We start from the raw sequence: 14,182 nt of genomic DNA, 5'->3' as shown, positions 1-14,182 counted from the left end.
TAACTTGCATGAATATTAAAAGGAACCTTTTGAACAGTTCTGTTGAGATTAAATTGAGCCTTTTATTCATTTACCACATGCCCACAGGAGGCCCATGGATATATTTCAGCCCTCTACCTGTCTTTGCAGTTCAAGGTTTCTGGGTCATGGAAGTGTATTTTCATTGTTCTGTGAAGTCTTCAAGAGTTGACTTGGTCAATGTTGTGAGGAAGATAGGGCCATATCTGAGTTGGGGCTTTTATTCTGAGGGAAATGTAAATGCAGTTCCTTGTTTCTAGGGCAAAAGTCCTATGTTTACACCTAGATTAGGCCCTCTCCACAGCTATTTCCTTAATTTATTGCAGGAAACCAGCAACTGTCATGAATTGGTAAGAGCATAGGAGTAAGTCATGTATGCACTGACTAGGTTATTTGCTATTTTAAAGAAACTGCCAAACAGCCGATGCTGCTAAACAGGGGCCCCCACATCTGTTACCCCAAATGGAAGGCTGGTACCAGTTTTTCCAGCCTAGGCTGGGGTGGATCTTTCAATCTCTTCTGTTTTGAAGTTGTTCCACTATATATAAATATTAGAATAGTCATTGAGCCAGAGAGAGAGTTAGTCTATAGCCCAGTGATTATGGCACTCACCTAAGGTGTGGGAGACCCAATTTTAAATCTCTTCTCCACATCAGGCAAAGGGGAAATGGAACCAGGATCTCCCACATCCCAGCTACTCACCATGGGTTAAAACTTAAGGGAAGACACTAACATAACCTCCTGCTCTTCTGACCATTTTGGGTGGGATTAGTCATACTCCGAGAATGCCTATTGGATTGGACCCATAGGTGAGATTAGTGGAGAATGCCTAGTTTTGAGGATCACATTGGAGCTTAGGCATGAAATAGGTGCCTAGCCTAAGGCGGATGTATGCACAGTCACTGGCAGAAATGTAGGCACTTAGGGGACTTTAACTGTGGAAAATTAGAGCCTAAGGATTTCTGGTACCTATAGTTAGGTGGCAGTGGGGGATTTGATGATCTCAGTGGCACTTAAATGATATACTTAACTGCTCCTTTAAGCACCTAAATCCTTTTGTGTATCTCACCCTTTGTATTTCTTCTGCTTCTTTATTGGACAGCTGAAATGTTTTAAATAAAAGATGAGTGAATAGGGAGAAGTTGGTTTTATTTCTGTTCCTTCATATTTTCTGATGCCAGACATGGAGAGCATGCAAATGCACTGAGAAAGGCATAGGATAGGATGACTACCCATGCTCTATTTTAAGACACAGCCATACTTGGAGCTAATAGCCAATGACTCATGTTCAGCAAGGAGGTACTAAGAAGCATCTGATAAGCTTTAAAAGCGTGTTTACAACTAATAATTGTGTATAGCTTTGTACAATGAATTAGCCCTTGTCAGTTGTTATCCTTTAAAAAATAAACTATGCTGTCTTTTTTTCCCCCATACAGTTTTCCTCTATGTATGTGGGGGGGGGCTTTTATTTATGTATTTATTTTAAATAGAGACAGTCCTCCTGCATAGCTGAGGAATTTGGTGCACATTGCAATAAAATTAGGAGTATAAGCAATGCAATGGTGCAGAGCATCTTGCTATCTCCTCCTACTTGTGGGAACTGCTGTGACCCTTATTTGCATCAATTTAACTACTCCCAGGAGTGTTTCAAAATAAGTTACCTAGGTGAAAAATATCTCATTTAAAAAAAATTTAAATCATGCTTAGAATGCTTGCTTTTTCATATGGCATTTGAACCTTCTGATTGTTTTGATACCATAAATTTTTTTTGCAAACACCAGGGCTTGACTCATAGTGTTAAACTTAGGTTTGCAGAAATGCAGGCATTGGAAAACGTAGAGCAAAAGAATCAGATTTAAACTATGATACAATCAGGTCTGTTAGGTGCACATCAGTTATTCCTGCTGTCAGCCAGAATGCAATTGATTTCATAGCAAATGTGTTCCATAGAGGATTCTAAATTGGAAAGTGTCTCCTTCCCTTTGTTGATGCAGATGTCTTAAGTTTTAAAGTTTAAGATATCTTGCTCAGAGATAGTTACAGGTTACAAAGTGGAATGAAAGGTAGTGTAACTACTATGCACAATCCACTGCCATGTGGAAAACTTGCTTATCTGTTTTAGAAAATAGAGGTATTAAAATACTGCTGGTATTGGGAAGTTTTTTCCATTTTTTTTCATACATGAGAGAAAGGGAGACTTAACACCCACCATCCCTCCCTTTCTCCCCTTTTCCCAGACTCCCTACTGCTTGATTCTAAAAACATTTCATCCTCTGGATCCTGAAGAAGGGATTTACTGACTAGTAGTGGTCCATAAAGCATATGATGCTATAGGGCATTATTAATGGGTAGCTCTGAGGTTCAGGGGGTATGTCTACACTGCATCTGGGAGCAAGCCTTCCCTCTCACTTGTGGTGATGAAGCTCACCCTAGCATGCTAAAAATAGCTATGTAGATACTGAGGCTCTGGCTAGAGCTTGGGCTCTCAAACAAGGGGGTAGAGGGAAAATGATCTTGAGAGCATCTCCATAGCTATTGTTAGTGTGCTAGCATGAGCCCCACCACACCAAGCCTGTGGACCTGGGGTGGGAGGCTTGCTCTGATGGGTTGTAGACATACCCTGAATGAAAATGAACAAAGGAAGATCCATAACTTCTTAGCTCTTGCATAGGGCTCAGTCCTGCACTCCCAACTCAGGCAATGCTCTCCTGAATTCTGTTCTCCACTCCTGCAACAATATAGCATCTCTTCCCTGGATGGCTGTTTACCATGTAAACTATTGTATATCAGTTGCAACATAGATACAGTTATTTCCTTTAACCAAAATCTTATTTACTAGATATCTCTAACTCTGTAGTGGTCTTATTCAATTTTGCAAAGGTTTCTGTCCATTGTACTGAAAATGTCTAGGCATGGTTTGATGCTGAATGTGCTCCTACACCAATGACACTCTTACCATAATTAACAAGGACTCAAATTTTCTGATAACAAAGGACACAAGTGCTGTGCTACATATAGAACACAAGTGAAGCAAAAACATTTTCATGGTCACAGACTAGGAATTGTAATGCAAGCAATTTTCTAAGGATCCCCAAACTCACAATCTTACAACTCCACTGGATTCAGAACCATATAACAAAGAAGCAGACAACTTAGTAGATGTTTATATGGCAGAATTATTCAAACACAAGGCTTCCTCAGTAACACCACACTGCCTGGCCTGTATAAGATCTGGTAAGACCTGTAGTTTCTGTGCTCAGTGGAGCATAGGGCCCTCTCCCTCTCTGTTCCCTTAGATGACAAGCACCATAGCAAAGCTCATACATTAAAAAGCCTCTAAATACAGGAATACTTTGAAGGAGCTCAGAGTGAATCTTCATGTTGCAGGGTAAAGACACATGCAGAGGGCCTCTGATATGGAACACCTCATGCCAGAAAGATGGATGAGTCCTCCCCTTCCTCCTTTTAGAGGAAAATGTAAGTTGTGCTTCTTTACCCAAGCCTGTCTCTATTAATAGAGGTTTCACCCAAACATGCACACAATCTGTTACCTCTCCTTACTTCCATGAGATACTCTCCCAACTGTTATCCGGTTGACTGACAAGCAATGTATGATTATCTTTAGTTATTGGACTAGGCAGCTAGATACTATGGTGATATGCATAATAAAAATACTTAAGAAAAATAGTTATGTTTATAAAATTAAAGTTCATGTGGAGCAAAGGATACAATGCACAGAAATACCCACCCCCAACCAAAGCACTGTGTTAATAAACCACCAGAGGACCCAAAGGAAACTGAAAATATGCAAATGAGGAAAAATTTGCCAGGCCTAAAAGCAAAAAATAAAACACCACATCCCCAGTTTCCTCCAATTTAAAATCAGGTTGGAATTAACCTTAATTAATAACCTGCCTCCTAGGTCCTGATATTTTTCTTGTTGAGGGCTGACTGCTTTTATTTTTTGCTTTCACTGTTAAAAGAGAAAAATCAACTTTCCTGAACTGAGTCTACAGCATCTGTGCCCAAACGCCTCCACTCATGCTGTGTGTTTGTGCGCACACAGTAAGAAACAAAGTGGAGGTAACAGATAAGGATTCTGATTAACAAGTTACAAAATAAAATTAAATGACACTAGCCAAAGGATTTGCCATGCAATTCAAATTAAGGGTGAGAGCTTTGCCAGCACTTAAGCTTTAGAGCAGGAGCGGGCAAATGTTTTGGCCTGAGGGCCACATTGGGTTTCTGAAATTGTATGGAGGGCTGGTTCGGGGAGGCTGTGCCTCCCCAAACAGCCAGGCATGGCCCGGCCCCTGCCCCCTATCCAATTCCCTCTGCTTCTTGCCCCTGACTGCCCCCCCCAGGACTCCTGCCTCATCCACCCCTCCCTGTCCCCTGACCGCCCTCGGAACTCCTGCCCCTGACTGCCCCCCGCCACCCCATCCAACTCCCTCTCTCCTTCCTGACTGCCCCCCAGGACCCTTGCCTCCATTAAACCCCCTCTCACTGCCCACCCTCTCACTGCCCTGACCCCCTATCCATACCCCAGCCCCCAACCACCACCCCAGACTCCCCTGCCCTCTAGCCAACCCCCCCCCACTCCCTGCCCCCTTACTGTGCTGCCTGGAGCACCAGTGGCTGGCAGCACTACAGCCCCACTGCCCAGAGCATTGTGCCGGTGGCTCAGTGAGCTGAGGCTGCGGGAGGAGGGGGAACAGCAGGGGAGGGGCCAGGGGCTAGCCTCCTGGGCCAGGAGCCCAGGGGCCGGGCAGGAGGGTCCCGCAGGCTGGAGGTGGCCTGTGGGCCATAGTTTGCCCACCTCTGCTTTAGAGGGTGCACAATTTAGCTATGACCTTATGAATTAATTTTTGATTATATAATTGCATTTATTTTTAACTTATTGCAGTGCATATATGAAGAGGTTTTGGGGTGTGCCTATACCTCTAGGAGGACAAAGTGGGTGAGGTAATATCTTTTATTGGATCACCTTCTGTTGATCACCTCCACTGGTGCAAGGAGGTGAACTTGTATCTCTCTGTCCCAGCCAGGGCTGCTGCATCCCAGGGAGACTTTGCTCCCCAGAGAGGGAAGACAGTGTTCCTCCACAAGAAAGCTGCTTTAGTCTCTGCCAGGAGCACTCTCGTAATCCTGCCAGTGGATCCTGCGCTGGGGATGTAGTGAGCAGCTGCTACTCCCCGCCATGCAGACTCTCCACTGTTAGGAGCACTCTGCCAGCTTTTTGTTGGCTTCCATCATTGCAGACCCTAGTGTAAATCTGGCCCATTGAATAAAGCGTTTGAAACACATCCTTTGTTATCATAATGGTTTGTGTGGATTAGACATCCTCAGCTCACCTACAGTAACTAAGCTCATGTAATGAGGTAGGTATATTGATGAAGCTTATACCTGTTTTTTTACAGTGTCTCCTTAGAGTCGATTTCTATCATTACCATCCTTGTTGGAAATAACCTGGGATGTCATTTAAACAAAGGAGATACGCAGGAGGTCTGGCTTTAAATTTAAACAACCTGACACAAGAAAATGATTGTAAACCTGATGGACCCTGTAGTCCATAAAGTTTGTGCTTTCAGAGCATATATTTTGAGACAATGCAGTTCAAGAATTCCCAGGTGAATTTTTGCACGTTATAAAAGAAACTTGTATATAAATGTAAATAACAATGGTGTGGAAACAAGAGAACAATTCCAACAAATAACCCAGAAGGTCTTTCTGCAACACAACTTATTTTATTGCAAAATGGAGATCAAATTTTCTCTTTTAGTCACAGCTCACCAACTGTCCGATAGTTTACCAGACTGCAAACTAAAACATGAGACGCCTTCGAGCTGTGGAAATTATATGGTCATGACATGTTATGCAGAGGTCAACTGAAGAGGCCTTTATTCAACCACAGTAGCAATAAATTTCATAGCTAAATAAGCAGAGATAAATGTTAATAGATGAAAATGGGTTTTTCTGCTTATGTAGGCAGATGGTACAGAATAACAAAGCTAAGGCTGTTCTTATTATAGCTGCATAACCATGTAGCTGGAGACCAAAATATGTCTGAAGAATGACATTGTCAAAAGTTGAAACATTTTCTGTTTTGTCACCTACTTCTACCTGAGTTGTCTCTCTTTCCTTACCTGTCTCTGGTGCAGGCTAAGGGCCCAGTCCTGCAGAAACATGTGAGTGGTGAGTGTTGCTCACTCACATAAAGTATGATACGCACTGAAGTCAATGGAAAGCCTCTGTAAAGCAGTGGACTCATTCAGAGGCACCCCCAGAAATGTTTAACATGATACGCACCATCAGTCCCTGTGGAGCCATCTCCTCCCCTCTGCCCACAGCTTCTTGCCCCAGCGCCTCGCCCACCAAGTCTGCACCACTCAGCCCTTGCCCTCCAGCCCGGCCCAGCCAGGTGCAGTGTCACTTCCCATCCCTGAGAAGGGGACATGTGCTGCCAGAAGTAAGGTGAGGCCAGGCAGGCCCCGGGGGGATGGGGTGTGCTGGTACTGGAGCAAGCCCCATAGCAGTGGTAAGGAGAAATAGTACTGGCCACCTCATTGTCCACTCAGAATTGGCACCGTAGCCCCTCCATCATGGTACTGTTACTCCTGGGCACCAGGTTGAAATGTCACTCACTCAGTTTTGACCCCTTGCCCTCCCCACCCCACCCCACCTCCTGACCCTGCTTCATGACAGAGGACCAGCAGGGACAAAACTGAGTGAACAGTGGGGTGGTCAGCACTGCTCCTTCTCACCACTGCCAGGGGTGCATTCCACATCTAATGTGCATATGGCTGTGGGTGCACTGGACTCACCACTAGAGTGCTTTCTCTTGGCCAGAAATACCACCGTAGCTGCCTCTCCACCAGGTACTCCCTGAGATTGTTTCGGTATTTGGGGGTTGATTGGGTTTGTCTTTTGCTTTTTTCAAAACCAAGGGGGAAATGCACTGATCTAATGGTAAGAGTGAGCACCAAGTTCTTCTGTGATGCCTTCTAGATAAATAAGTGAAAAATCATAAGAGTTTATTTTCTAGGAAAGAAACACCACAACCATTATGCTGGAAATAGGGAAAAAATGGATCTGCAGCTAAATTATTCTAATAGGCAAATGGGAAAACAAATGCTGGATATAGATATGGGATCTGGCCACATGGCTGTTTCATTTGCAAAGAGTGACGCTGAATGCAGGTTGCGCTGACCAAATGGAACTTTATTAAACCTGTGCACTGCTGTGTCCATGGGGCTGAGTTGTTGCCAGGCGAACTCCTCTCACTCCCAGCTTTCCTGATGTCCCATCAGTAACAGTCGCTCTGGGCTCTCCGACTCCAGTTCCACTGATCGTGATACAATGGCTATTCCAGAATCTAGTACTTATAGTCATAGCCTGATGCTGAGGGGAAATTTTAGCCACTGTTTCCCATAGTGTGATCCCTATGGACAAGAAAAGAGGATGAGCACTAAGCATTCCCTTATTCAAACAGCCACCTGTGCATGAGAGAGGGCTGTGAAACCTCCTCACCATATTTTCAGGTAGCTAGTGCTTCTAGCAGTGCTACCCCTGCAGGTTCCTAAAGCTCATCATGTCTGCACCAGGATCCCCAGTGCCCCTGTTCCCAGGGTGCTGCTTGGGTCAGGGGACTCGGGGAAGTGGTGAGGCATCATCTCCCAAACTGCAGCACCAGAAGTCTGGCCGGGGCTCCCCCAATTGGCAGGGATGCAGGCACCCCTGCCTATTACCCCTGGTGCAGGTGGTGGGTCCCTGGCTGTGGGGTTGTTGTCCATTCTGCTGTCTCAGGTATGTCCAGGAGGGGAGGTGTCAGCTGCTGATCTCCCCTATAGTCAGTGCCTCTGGCACCCTTGTTCCCCTTAAGCTGGGGGCGATGGTGTAGGAAAAGCCCTTTACCAATGCACAGGCTGAAGGTTGCTGGCAGGAGTATAATGAACTCTCTTGACCCCATTTGCTGCTCCTGGGTGAGTGGACTAGACTGGTGACCACAGAGCTCCAGGGAGAAGTGAGCTCTGGCACTTCTATTTTTAGGACTCAAGCACTGCATAGAAAGGAGTTTTATATCCATATAGTCCATTCCTTTTCCTCTATGGAAATAAGCTATGCTGGAATAGGCACATCTACATCAGTAAAACCTTGTGTCCACACTGGGGGTACTGTACAGCGTTTATACCAGACTAGTTAAAATGGTGCAAACTTTGTGTGCAGACAAGACCTTGCAACAATTTTTGTTGATAAAGTACCTTAAGCTTTATTTCAGTTCAAGTTCCTGCTCCTTCATAAGGGTTCAATTTATTCACAGTCTGCTTTTGTTAAACTGGTGATGAAACCAGAAAAGCAATACATATTCTACTGCTGTATTACCAGGGCCGGCTCTAACTTTTGGCCACCCCAAGCAAACAAAAAGAGCACGGCCCCGCCATAACACACCCTCCCCCTCCCCCCTGAGCGGCACCCCCACCCCTCCCCCGAGCGCTGTGCCGCCCAGACCCCACAAGTGCCGCGCTGCCAAAACAAAAACAAACAAACAAAAAACCCCTCCAGCACTGCCCCGCCGAACCAAAAAAAAACAAAGAAACACCCGAGCCCAAGGTGCCGCCCCAAACACGTGCTTGGTCGGCTGGTGCCTGGAGCCGGCCCTGTGTATTACACTGTTTTGTGACCAGCTTCCCCGCAAAAACCTCTCTGTGCCTGTCTTTCAGTTTTAGCCATGTGAATGGCTGTCAGTGACATGAATAGTTCAAGTGTTAAAGGCCTTTAAACATTAGGTAACACAAACACAATTGAGCTGTCTATATGTGCCAGGCCTTTCTTCCACACCAATCTTCATCAGTGTTATTCTCTCACTGAGAAGAGCACACGTCACCTTGCACAGTCAGAAAGTAATTATCTCTTATCAATTTGAGGCAGTCAGCTTCATAAACAAACAGCTGGTGGTGCTTACCAGTCATAATTACTAAAATCTGCAAGACTGGCTGAGGCACAGTGGCCCAGTGAGTGGCTGTAAAGAGAACAGGCTGTGAGACAGACCCATGGAATATTTCTCTAGAAAAACAAGCTCTCTTTTCCATTGTTTTTCTTTAATGTAGTTACACCAGGGTTGAATTTATCCATTCTTATTTATGATCTAGCTACAGTATGACTCCTGTATAGATGTACAAAAACTATGTAAAGAATATTAGATTAACATGACTGTAGCTTTTTTTTAATATAGATCCCACTTACATTGTGCTCTCCCAAACAGGTTTTCTGGCCCACTCTAGCTCCTTTGCTCCATTCAGGCCGTGCATGGGAGCTAGAACCTGGCCCATGTTGGTGCAGCAGCTGGTGTAAAGCCAGGGTTACCAGCTGCTGCACCAACTGTCCCGTTCTCTCTCACTCACACAGCAGGCCGTATCAAGCTGACATAAATTACAGCAGCCTGTAGGCTGTTCTGACTCATGCCAGGGCCAGCTAATTGGCCCAGAGAATCAGGGAGCGGAAAGTCACTCACTGACACACCACTGTCCAATCTAAGTGGATCTCCAAGCATGAATATATCTGGCTCTCCAGGCTCAAAGCACTGTACAAATGTAGAGTAATTTTCATCCAAGGTTTTCTGAGTGTCCCAAAACTGAATCTTTCACCAAAGACCCACCTAAAAATACCTTTGCATGAAAATGCATAGCCCTGCCTTGAGTGCAAGGGTCTGGACTAGAAGCCCTCTTGAGGTCCCTTCCAGGCTGACAATTCTATGATTCTATGTTGTGAATGACATTGGCCTTGAAAGCCAATCAATGCCAGTGAAAAGGCATTAGATCAGTTCATAGTGCCTAACAATAGCTTAGTCAAAATCAAACCTATCCTGGGGAGAGAAAATAAAAAATTGTTGCCCAGTCCTCAAGGATTTCGGTTTCATTTAACTTGTCTTTTTAATAGTAAAAAAGTAAATCTTAGCAAATAATTGAATTAGTAGAGAGATGCAGTTACCATCATCTGCTCTTTTCTGTTGGGAATAAAATACAATTCTATTAATTTAAGACTTGGAACAAAAAGTGATGGATAGACTATTATTGAACAATAGTGGAACTGAAAACTTCCTGTAGAAGAGCGGGGGATGATGAAAGGTAAAGAGGATTCATATTTATTGGCATGAATGAAAACAATTCTTGTCTCGATGCTCCTTAAAACAAATCAGTGGAAGGAATCATGGGCAATTCAAAAAAGTGAGGGATTATTAAAGGCGCGCTTTCTATTTTTCAGCAGATGTATGTAATAATAACATGGAAAAAATGAGACCCTCTTACTGTACAATCTTTCCACAGAAGTTGCCTGTGTCCACACATTTTATATAGGAAACGATGCTGTACAGTGTAGGCAAGCCCAAGAGTGTATTGAAAATTCAATCCTAGGTTGGAGGGGAACCCCCCCTGCTTTTCTGACTGTGACCACAGTGTGTAATGTTAACCCAAGGACTTGCTGGTGATGGTCAAACCTTGAAAGGTTCAGAATTTCCATTTAACTCAGATAAGCATCTAATTGTAATAGCTCAGGTGGTCAGATTAATTTGCCAATTTTATCTTTCTGTTAAAGTGACATGTAGGTTTGGCTCACTACTAACCATTATTTGACACATCAGATAACTAAGTTTTATCAGTTCTCTGACAAGAATCTGAATCTCTCAGTTCAGATTAACAAACTTCTTAACACCAACCACAGGTTGGCCTCCGATTCCAATTTTACGGGTTTGATTTTGAACACATTTGCAAAGGTTTTACATCAGTATTTCTCCATTGACTTCAATGAAACTGCATCTGATTTACACTGGAATAAGTGAGATTAGAATTGGGCTCTTAACTACCAATTTATGAACCGTTTTTATGATTTTTCACTGAAGAACTCTAAGCACAAACTACTTAATCAGAGAAGTATTTAATTTTATTTATTTAAAGATACTAGAGCATGTGCCTAATTTAAGCATGTTAATAGGCCCATTGGCTCCAATTTAGTCATACACTTTGGTGAATCAGGACCAAAACAAAGAATTATGTACTTTATTAACTAGAGACTAGATATCTTCCACTCCTATTGATGATATATCCAAACCTGCAAAACATTTCATATGTAACTTGTGACCAATTGAGATATGTCTGTATCAAATTGTGGACTCCACTTTGTATTGCAGCCTCCACCTTAGATTGTAACCTCCACTTTGCCCTTCATTTCACAGTGTAACCTCTCTTTTGCATTAGAACATCTATTTTGTAGTAGAGCCCTGGCACATAATTGAATGACTATGGCTGAGAAGCCATCACAGAGCAATCTAGGGGCATCAGCATTGATTGTGTCTCAACTACTGGCCCATCCCCATGGGACAGTGGACTTTCATGCACAATGGAGTGGGGAAAGGGGCTAAAATTTCCCAGTCTGAGCCATTGGTAAAACAGGGTCAGAGACTGTATTTAAGGGGGGCTTCTCTGAGTAAGGGGGTCATCCACAGCTGCAAACCAGAAGACTGGGCTGAAAGGAGAGAGAAGGCAGGAGGGGTTCTGCCTTGCCTGAAATACTGACCAGACCTCAGGCTCACAAAAGGGGTGAGATCAGACTAAAGGGCATTTCAAGCCTGTTTGTTATTCTGTAAAGAACAGTAACTCTGCAGTACTTTCCTAAGAGTAAAAGTGACTGTGGTTAAAAAATTCCTTTGCTAAGCCTGTATTCCTTGTTTACCTGACACATTGACCTTGAAGGGGTAATTGAAAGGCTCAGAGTGCCCACAGCAAGATGGAACTCTAAGGGTATGTCTACACAGTCTGCAGCAGTGAGCTTCCCAGCCCAGATTACTGACAGGTTTATGGTGCTCACGCTACAGTGCTAAAAGTAGCTGTGTAAATGTTGTGACTCAAGCTCTGAAACCCATGCCCCGCCTTAGGCTTCAGAGCACAAGCCACAAGTTCAAAGTGTTGTCTACACTGCTATTTTTAGCATAGTAGCGTGAGATGTGCAAGCCCAAGTGCGCTGACCCAGACTGGGAGGCTCGCTACTGCAGGCTGTGTAGTCATGAACTAAGGGAACATGAATAACCAACTGGGTGGTTCAGGAGGGCTGAGGCACTAATTTTGGGGTCTAAAATAGCCAGACTGCAGAGTACTATGTCCCAAAGACAGGAAGCAGACTCTTGCTTGGGAGCATGCCTTAGCGATCCGGAACTAGGAAGTTACCTGGCTCTTCTCAAATCTGGTTGGCTTATGAGCACATGGAACCAGCAGTTGGGTCCACTCACAACAGACTTGTGTCCTTCCAGAGGGCACTTGGTCAGCCTGTGATATACATAATCTCACTGACATCAATTGGGCTGCTAATATGAGTAGGGGCTAATCCTGTGAGGAAAAATTGCAGAACCAGACACTTCAGTGGGAATTAAAGGTACTCAGAACTACTGCAGCATTTGTGCAACACCTTGCAGAATTGGGTTGTAAGTGTGCAATAGATTCTCTAGAGCCAGACTATTCTAAAAATTTACCTCATTTCCCAAAAATTTCTGTCTTTGCAAGTAAATGTGCTGAAGTTCACTGAATTTCCTTAAAACGATGGTTAATTATTTTTCCCTCTCCCTTTTAAATCAATCTTAGTCTCTACATAAGATCTGGCCATTTTGATAATGATGGGGAACGGCGAACCGTGGCCACTGGGAGCTGCGGGCGGCCATGCTTATGGACGGTCAATGTAAACAAACTGTTTTGCGGCCCGCCAGTGGATTACCCTGACGGGCCTCAGGTTGCCCACCACTGCTTTGATGCCTTAAAAAAAGTTTCTTTTTTTCCTAAGCAATAGATGATGTGTCTTCTTCCCTGTTAAGGGAGTCCTGGATGCCATGATATGCAGTAAATCAGGCACTGAGAGGAGCCTATACCCATTTAGTAGCTTCTTATAATAAATGGCCCAGTCCTGTCCCCTTTGAAATAAGTGGTAATTTTATCATTGATGCTGATGATGAGTGTCCCCAATTCTCACTGTAGTCCATGGGAATTGGGAGTGCTCAGAATTTTTCAGCTGATCTCAACACTGCACAAGATCTGGCCCTAACACTCCAGCTACCATTTGAACTAGTCTGTACCACACGCTACTTGAATAATAGAGTGAATTTTTCTCATTTTTAAAATTATATCAGGTATCTGTTAAAAAAATTAAATCAAAAATGTAATTTTTGAAAAATAATTATCTGGAGATATCTCACCCCTGAGGTCAGTTTCCACATTAGTTTTGCAGAAAATGCCATTACATAAGTCATCATCCACAGCATAATCCCTTTAGAAAATGAGTGTGGAGAAGTAATAATTACAGTGAAGCACATGAACATACAGTAAGAGACAAATACAGATATTTTCTTTGCACCAGCCATCTCTTCTGCTGGTTCTCCCCACCCCCTCCCAATCCCAGAAATATCCACCCACAAGACCCAAGCATGCTCCTTTCTCATCACTTACAGACCTGCCTGCTTAGGACTGAACTCTGGACTTAAATTCAGACCTTCCTTCTTTAGGGCATGAGCCAAAGTCCATGGAAGTCAGTGGGAAGATGAACTCAATAGGCTTTGGAAAAGGCCTTTTGGGAATGTCCCATGCAACAGCAACAGGCCTGGCACTGACAAGTTCTGGAGTGAATTGTGTTAGAGTGCTTCGGTTTGGAGGAATGGCTTTCTTGAAGATTTGCAAAGACCTCTTCACCCAAACTCATTTTTCTTTTCTTTTTTTCTTGTCTTAAAATCAGTGGACTGGGTCCTAAGGTCCAGATCCAAGACTGTTATCGATTGGACTCATTCATATGCTTAAAACTAGGCACAGGCTTAAATGTTAAACTGGCAGAGTTCTACAGAAGTCAACCAAACTATACTGATTTACACCAGCTAAAGATCTGGACTGTCTGTCTAAAGGGGTTTTTGTACTGTAGACATATCCAAATGAAATGTACAGCTTTCCCATTAATGAAAAACCCAAACCCACAGGGGAACTCAAGATCAACCTCAAATTCTAACATAGATGTAAACAAAATAATTACTGTTGGTATGTTAGGACATTGCAACAAGACAACATTTTAAAACAATCAATCAAATATAATTAAAATATTCTTAGTGACAGTTCATCAGAATTCATTTTATCCAATGACGTAG

General features: G+C 43.6%; 1 protein-coding gene across 16 annotated transcripts in view; it reads left to right on the top strand.

The window, feature by feature from the left end:
* LOC120372175 overlaps positions 1 to 14,182 on the top strand; it is a 398,338-nt gene that overhangs the window by 292,682 nt on the left and 91,474 nt on the right. For 2 of the 16 annotated variants that reach the window (XR_005584760.1, XR_005584761.1), the window contains exon 6: positions 3,406 to 3,495. The exons of 12 other annotated variants lie outside the window; for them this stretch is intronic. The gene's annotated coding sequence lies outside the window, so the exon portion shown is untranslated. Of the gene's footprint in view, positions 1 to 3,405; positions 3,496 to 4,924; positions 4,984 to 5,062; positions 5,295 to 14,182 lie in introns of those variants that run through there. 2 more of the 16 variants (XR_005584759.1, XR_005584758.1) reach the window with 2 other exon arrangements.

Source organism: Mauremys reevesii, linkage group 9 (genome assembly GCF_016161935.1).
Source record: "Mauremys reevesii isolate NIE-2019 linkage group 9, ASM1616193v1, whole genome shotgun sequence".
NCBI classification, from domain to species: domain Eukaryota; kingdom Metazoa; phylum Chordata; order Testudines; family Geoemydidae; genus Mauremys; species Mauremys reevesii.
Note: the sequence above shows the minus strand (reverse complement) of the source record. Positions and strands in the feature narration are given on the sequence as shown.